Source organism: Arachis hypogaea, chromosome 19 (assembly GCF_003086295.3).
Source record: "Arachis hypogaea cultivar Tifrunner chromosome 19, arahy.Tifrunner.gnm2.J5K5, whole genome shotgun sequence".
Taxonomy (NCBI): domain Eukaryota; kingdom Viridiplantae; phylum Streptophyta; class Magnoliopsida; order Fabales; family Fabaceae; genus Arachis; species Arachis hypogaea.
Window position 1 is genome coordinate 91,774,663 of NC_092054.1, and position 8,347 is coordinate 91,783,009.

The 8,347-nt window shown below is 37.7% G+C and overlaps 1 long non-coding RNA gene across 1 annotated transcript; it reads right to left on the reverse strand.

Moving 5' to 3' along the window:
- Positions 1-3,556: 3,556 nt before the first annotated feature.
- LOC140182055 (uncharacterized) lies at positions 3,557-6,404 on the reverse strand. Its single transcript, XR_011877898.1, has 2 exons — positions 6,292-6,404; positions 3,557-3,754 (listed from the first exon to the last, which is right to left on the reverse strand). It is a non-coding gene; the product is annotated as an uncharacterized lncRNA (long non-coding RNA).
- Positions 6,405-8,347: the final 1,943 nt, after the last annotated feature.

Genomic DNA, 8,347 nt, shown 5'->3' on the forward strand with positions numbered 1-8,347 from the left:
TTTTAGTAATTTCACTTAAAAATAGGGATAATATAGTAATTAGAAATAAATTCTAATCCAATAATAATAATATATAAAATACTATTTGTTCATCAACTCTACAATTATTTTCAATAAAATGCCCAAATCAAATAATAAGAAATAATATACTTAATTTCTTCATTTTCCAAAATAACAGTATTAATATTTAAAATATTACTTATCCAACCCAAATCATATAAAATACTTATTATTTTATAATTATCAACTTTATAATTCAAATATAGAAAATAATCCAATAATTATAAAATTGGATAATAATCATAGCTTATCTCAAATCCAATAAATCAAAACTTGCCTTAATTATCTTTAATAAAATAATCTCTGAAATTAAGGCTATAAATAATTGTAGGATTTGAGACTTGATCATAATAAGACTTTTCAAAGATTCTGGGCCTTACATTCTACCCACCTTATAAAAATTTTCGCCCTCGAAAATTGATACAAAATGGAAGAAATTCCATAACAGTTCACCCTTGAACACATTTAAAGAAGAAGCAAAAATATCTCAAAATATAACCATATATACGATTTTCAAATACTTTGATTATCATAAGCATAAGGATGCAAAGGTAGGAGTGTAACTGCCAGGCAAACGTTACAAGATAGGCTCAATGCAAAAGATAACATGGGTCAATCATGTGATAGTAGGGCAAGGCATCAAAGGCTAGAAAACAGGATGGAGTTAAAACGATGTGCTCAATATCCGCACACTAATCTTATATCAACCTCAAGGTTTCAACTTTCCAATTCCATCAAGCACCTTACAAACCCCAAATTTGATCACAAGCCTGACAATCACAAACCCGTTCGCAAGGAACAAAATGCCCACAACTCATACGTTGCACACCTACCGCTTCAACTTCCGTTTACACATGACATCTTAAGGAACTAACGTATCGCGTTACTACGTCTACAAGTCGCACGTGATACCAAAACAATTCTCGAGTCTACTCAGAAGAATATGAGATCTTAGAAAGGAGAGACGGATGTCAAAGACAATAGTCATAGATTTGAAAGAATATATCCAATCCCAGATAAACATGGATGTTCAAGCAATAAAGTTTGCTAGACATAATTCAATTGACAACTTCAAAGATAACCCTTAGATCAAAGAAGTTCAATAGGATCAACAAGAAGATAACCAGCGCATCAGCTTGAAACAAACTCAAACTGAGTCGATGAAGTATGAGGTTTACAAAAGAGAATATCTCAAACCCAAGGCAAATCTCACAAAACTCAAGGGCATGATTAAAAATACTTCTGAATACATTGTTCTTAAAAGAATCGAAAACTTGCAGGAAAATCACCTCGCAGTCTAAAAGAAAAGTTAAGCAACAAATGTCCTTCAAGAAAGTAACAAAAGCATAAATGTGGCTTTACTTCAATACAATTCCATGTTGAAGTAGATTTTGTAGAGTTCCAAAAACAAATGCACACAACTTTGGCTAAGAGCTAAAATATTTCCTCAAATATTTTAGAAAGATAATTAAATGCACAACTTAACCAAAAGCAGTTCATAAAAACTCGAAAATAATCAGATGCTTGTTCAAAATTCTCAAAATTTCATATTCAAACAAGCATGTATAACATTTATAGCAAGTACGAAAGAGGAAGTTAAACTCTTTTTAGAAAAGAAACTCCGAGATAAAAATTTGCTTACAATCTGGTAAGGAAATAAGTGGTGCGTTACAAACAAACCGGTTTCCACTAAACAAGGAAACTTTCCAAAACCTCATTTAAAATAGCGCATGCCGATTTTTAAATTAACTTCATCAATATTGAACAATGGTTTCAATCTAAATCAAGAAACAGAAAATAAATTCCGTTTAAAACTTCTTACAAGAGAATTCAAAACTTCTTTAAAAAGTCCAAAACAATACTCCAAAAGTGTTCTTGAAATCCCCATCTCAGAAGAACATTCAAGAAGTTTAAGATGTACTAAAAAGGAGTCAAGCCTTGCAAGAAAGGATCTTAAATTAGAGTAGTTCAAACAAGATCCACTAAGCATGAAATATCAAACAAGTTTTAAATGGATCCAAAAGAATACAAAAGTCATAGAAAAGACAACTCAATCATTTGTAATTTTTAAATGATAAATCTTTAACTAAAAACTCTTGTAGAGATAATGGGAGAATAAACAATGTACTATCCTGAAACGAATCAAACTGACCCACATAAGGATGAGATTCACAAGAGGGGACAAACCAAGATCAATGGTAATGTTCACAAGATGTAAAAGATTAGTTAAAAAACAGAATCACGTATGACATTCATAGAGGTGAAAAGCTTAAGAAGGAACCAGTCCGTTCATAAGAAGAAAGCTATGAATCCAACATTTTCAAAAGAACAACAATGGCATAAACTATGTAGTATGCTAAACCAAACTCAATTCAAAATAAGTTAAGTAAAGCTTATCAAACGAAACTCAACCGGAATGAAAGCGAAAAATTCTTTCTTTCCAGTATTTCAGAAAATATCCAAATACACAATCAAATAAAGATGTCCATTGGAACTATAGTAAAATTACTAGAAGGTCAAAATTTACTTTTAAAATAAGTACAATTGCGTAAACCAGTAAAAGTACAGGCAAAGTATTAGAAAGAAATAGTTGTTAAACTGTATAAATAATTTCAAAGTCTCATATATAGAAAAGCATATATCTAATCAACAGCAATTTATAAAATCTCAAAATTGGTTGTGATCACTGTCAAGTAAGAGAAAAACTGAATCAACAATTTCTCAAAGAATGGACTCAGAATCCGGAGTTAAAAGTCACAGCACATTAAGACAGGTTCAAGGCTATATCAAAGAATACTTGAATCAAGAAGAACTCAAACAAAGGAAGATAGATGCAACAAAGATCTTAAACCAGCATATGCACTTAAGGTCAAACAAGAATACATATGGATAGAGGAATAGAGTGAAGACATCAAATTACTCTTCAAAAGGTCTAGCAAATAAGAACTTCAAGTTAGGATATGAAAGAACATGTCAACTCGAACAGAATTCAAGACACACAACTGAATAGTCTCGAGAAGTAGTTTCCAACTTTTCCAAAACCCGCGATTCGCTTTACTCAAAACTAGGATTTCATCTATGATAACCCATCAGTGCTTTCATATACATATTTCACTAGTATTAAGCCGGCCAAACTTAATATCAGGAATTATGCAATGCAAGACTAACAGCGTTAATCAATAGATCATCATGTGCATAAAGCTCTAATTCTCGTCATTCGACAAGACCTAATACATGACAAACGCTCAGAGTATGCAACTGAAGCATAGTCAGTCCATTCCTCAGGCTCTACAGGAAGAACTGCTCTGATACCATAATGTAACACCCTAACTACCAAAGCTCGCACTTCCGGCTGCGCGACTCTGATAGCTTTGGACATTACGACGACACTTATCTTATTTAATACTAAAAATATGAGCCTGTTTGAAACTTTAAACCGCAATACCGCTCCCAAAAACTTTCATCCGATAACATACGTCCATAAATACCATACAACTTACAAAACTCATAAAGAGTACATCCATATATATACAAAAATATATATAAATAATATTACAAACATAATCCAATACAATTCCTATCCCTCTTACAGAATATCTCAAGATAAAGGCGAGGGTACAAATAATAGTCTAAAGCAATACAGAGCATTTCAACCACAACTAAAAGAACTCTTCGTAACTTCTGCGCCCATATCCTGAAAGGGGAAAAATGTAGGGGGGTGAGAACATCATCCTCGAAAGGGTTCTCAGTAGAGGGTTTTTGGGAATTACTGTAATAGGATACATGAAGATAAACCGTACCAGTGATTAATAACCTTCTTATGCCTCTTTTCAAAAACACGGTTTTCAATAAAAGTAAAGTCAAAAATCTTTACTGAAAGAGGAACCATTCAATTCTCAAAACTCAAAAGCCTTTCAAAACGGTTTATCTATGCGGAACCAAAATAGCCTTTCATAATTTTATTCCAAACCAGAAACACAAAACCGAAATCAACCATCAGTTCATCTCTTTCCAACCACGGCCCTAGGCCCAAACAATCCAACCAACAACCAGTCACCACAAATCCAACAGAGTCCCAGATGCAAACACAGATAGGAAGTTCAAGCACAAACAAACAGTTATTACAAGTAGAACAGTTAGCAATTTATCACATAGGCAAACCAAGTATAATATGCACACCCAACCAATGTCACACAAATGCATATGATGCATGCCTGTCCCTAGTGGCTGATGATATCATCTGTCGGTTATAAAGCCAACCCGACAAGTCCTGGTAGCTAACCATTGGACTGTCCCTCTGTCGTGCATCCCCAACTCGAGTTATACTCATCATAAACTTGATCATAATCATGATCCATATCCATCACCCTCACTGGTGAATATTTATGGGGGCGAGCTCATCCGGGCCTTTCACAGTGCCCGGCCACACTTACGACATAGGGTCAACAGAGTATCAAGTCTCGACCTGGAGCACGTGGTGGCTAGCCACTGCTACTACCCAGGGAAACTCGTATCTCAGATAGTGGAAGTGCAACATTCACATTTATCAATGATTCAGCATAAACACGCATTCAATCTCATCCATGGATCAACATCCATCTCAGCCATCCGGCTCACGGTTCAGTCCAGAACCAGCCAATATTCATATCATACACAGCCATTCCGGCTCACGGTTCAATCCAAAACCAACCAATATGTATAATCATACACAGCCATTCCGGCTCACAACAAAACAGCACTTCCACCATTCAACATCATTAAATTCATAAAGTCGGCATTTAAGCCATAAATCATTTCCTCAATTCATTTCACTTTGAAATCGAGTTTCAACTCTTTTCAGCCTTGGCTTTAAAGATCTCATTTCTCAAATCATTTTAGGCTCATAAGCCACTTTTACTCAAGGTAAATTCCCCTTTGAAAACAATGTCACTCTCGGCATCCTCTTTCCAAACTTCCATAACCATGGCAAGTTAAAGATTCTTTTTGGAAACACTCAAAATCATCCATTCAACAATGGGATTTTATAACAAAGTTTCTCGGCAGAGTCCCAAGTCTTTAGGGGAGAATAACATATCTCATTTCGCCAAAATCATTTAAAATCATTAAAACATTGGCTTTCTGATTTGAGTAAGAAAATAGGATCTAAGCCAAACCGAGTCACGTAACCTTTACTTCTTTCAAAACCATTTCCTTTACTTAAACAAAACCGGCTTCAATTCCATAATTAAATCTGAAGCGTTTCAAACTGATAAGAGAATCATTTTTGTTGTGTTAAACTAGAGTTCAAAAGATACTTTGAATCTTATTTAAAACGTCAAAATAATGAGGCTCATCAATCGAAATCCAATTCCTTTTAAAATCACGAAAACTCTCCCAAGGGACAATCTTTGTGTTTAATAGAGAAAAACATAAACCCGCTTTACCTTTTAAAACAGCCTCAAAGCAAAATTCTCTTTCAAATGACTTGTACCCAAAGACATACTGTTCTTCTTGGAAAATAAGGATAAATCATGATTCTCTTTTCAATAATTCTTTCAAAGCATAACTTTATTGCTTTCTTAATTGCTCTAAGTAAAGGTAATAAAGAAGCCATAATTTCACAATCCTCAAAATAGATAGGAAAGGCATTAGACTCAAAATTCCCCAATTAACATTTCAAATAAGGACTCGGATTCTATAGAAATTTCGGCAGCACCTCCCCTAAAACTTGGACTTTTGCCACCCGGTTCGGGTCCCAACTAAACCGTTTCTCATTCCTTTTCAACAGCTCAAAACCAGAAATCAATTCAAAAGCAAGCTAAATCCAACAGTCGCCTCAGTGGCATATCTCAAGGAAGCCATTTCAAAAATCAACTCAATATCAACCGATTTAACTCATTTCCAAAGCTTTAAAGAATCGGTTCAGCAATAAATCATTTATCAAAACCAAATCAATTAAAGCAACACAGGCTGAATTTCAAGAGTATTCTATCTTCCACATCATCAAAATAATTGACTCAATTCAAACCAATCCTCAACGGATTAAACTCATTTCAAATCTTTAAGGAATCAACTTCAAACATTACATTTCACAAGCCACACAACAATTCGGCCAAACCAACATCCATAGTCATTTGAGTCAATCAAATAATACATAAGGCAGATACAATCACCAAATACACAATATCTCACATCAGTACCCATATGTAATAATTCCAATAATAAACTATAGTTTTTGGAAAGCGCCCCTACCTCAAAACGCAATTCCATAGCCCAAAAGTCTCATAGAGTCATCTCCGCCTCAACCCAAAACCAACTGCAGCCAGCAACTTGGCTCCACTTGCGTTCTCAACAATCTCAGCAACTCTAATCGCAACATACAACAACCGAAACTCAATCTCATAGCAATTAATGCCACAAACCTCAGCTTGAGATAACGGAACAATAACAAAAGGGCTTTCCAATTGAAACGCTTACCGAACCGAAGAAGGAACGGCTGAACCGAAACAGCGACAGTCTCCGAACCGGTTCGGCGGTAGCCCGATAGCCACCTAAAGCGGCAGCGGTGACCTGAACAACATGCAGCAACAATGAGGTTTCCGGAAACTCAACGGAAGGAGAATCAACTTAAAACCCTTACCGACAAATTTTTCGGCGACGGCAGCGGCATTCCCGGCTGCCAGGCACGGCGGCGCGACTGATTTCTCCCCCGGGAACGGCTGTGACAGGACCAGCGTCTCCTTCTTCCGTTCACAATCCCAGCGGCAACCACAGTGGTGGTTCTGGTCAGCTCTGGTGGCAGTGGGCTCCGGCAACTTGCATAATCCCGAGGCAGAAGCAGACAGCAACTCCGGTGGTCTTCTCCGGTGATGACACCAGCTACCACGAGGACGGCGGCGGTGAAACCCTAATAGCGCCGGCGCTGCACAGCAGGGACGAGGATGGAGCTTCTTCTCGGTCAGTGGTTCGCAGCTCACGGTAATGCGCGAAACACCTCCTTTGGCGGTGACTGCTCCATTCTCCACTGCGGCGGCGTCGAGGATCCAAGATGGCGACGCGATCTCAACCCCACGGACAGGACGGTGGTGATGGCAGTTCTATTCACTCACCTCCATCGCGTCTCACTCTCGACATCTCTCCTTCACCCCTCTTCGACCGGCACCAAGGTGGACTTACACGTAACGGCGGCGACGAGCGTGCAGGGCGCGGCGACTCCGGCAGTCACGGCGACGGCGCGGTGGCAGAGAAGCCCAGCGCGCGGCGCAGTCTCTTTCCTCCCCTCCTCTCCTTCTTCTCCTCCACGAATCCGTTTCTCCCTTCCCTCTCTTTCTTTCTTTCATTTTTGCAGATGTTGCTGCTGGCTGAAATGGGGAAGGTTGCGGCTGTGTGTGTGCTTAGGTTAGAGGGGCAGCAGCTGCTGCTGCTGAGTGTGAGTGAAGGAAACCGGGTCGGTTAGCGGGTTACTGGGTTAGGGTTTCATTTTCAAAAATTAGGGTTAGGGACATTTTAGTAATTTCACTTAAAAATAGGGATAATATAGTAATTAGAAATAAATTCTAATCCAATAATAATAATATATAAAATACTATTTGTTCATAAACTCTACAATTATTTTCAATAAAATGCCCAAATCAAATAATAAGAAATAATATACTTAATTTCTTCATTTTCCAAAATAACAGTATTAATATTTAAAATATTACTTATCCAACCCAAATCATATAAAATACTTATTATTTTATAATTATCAACTTTATAATTCAAATATAGAAAATAATCCAATAATTATAAAATTGGATAATAATCATAGCTTATCTCAAATCCAATAAATCAAAACTTGCGTTAATTATCTTTAATAAAATAATCTCTGAAATTAAGGCTATAAATAATTGTAGGATTTGAGACTTGATCATAATAAGACTTTTCAAAGATTCTGGGCCTTACACTCAGTCAAGCAGGGTGTGAAGGGGTGTCATCACTAGAAGGCTGGGTAGCTGGAGTCTCTGTGGTAGTGATCTGAGGGTCTGACTGTTGTGGAGGAGGTGCTGACTGAAGAGGGATCTCAGGGTCTACAGCCTGAATTTGGGGTGAAGCCTCCGATGGTGTGCTGCCTGCTAGTCGCCTGCCTACTCTGCCTACTGCTGTGGGTGGGTCTCTGCCTCGGGCGCATCCGCCTCCTCCTCAGATGCCTCGGATGGTGTGTCAGGCTCGGAGGGGATGTCGCCAGATCGTATCATCAGCTTCAGGTGCTCATAGCGTCGCTTGTTGCGATGCTCCATCTAGTCAAGCCTTCGAAACAGGCGATGCA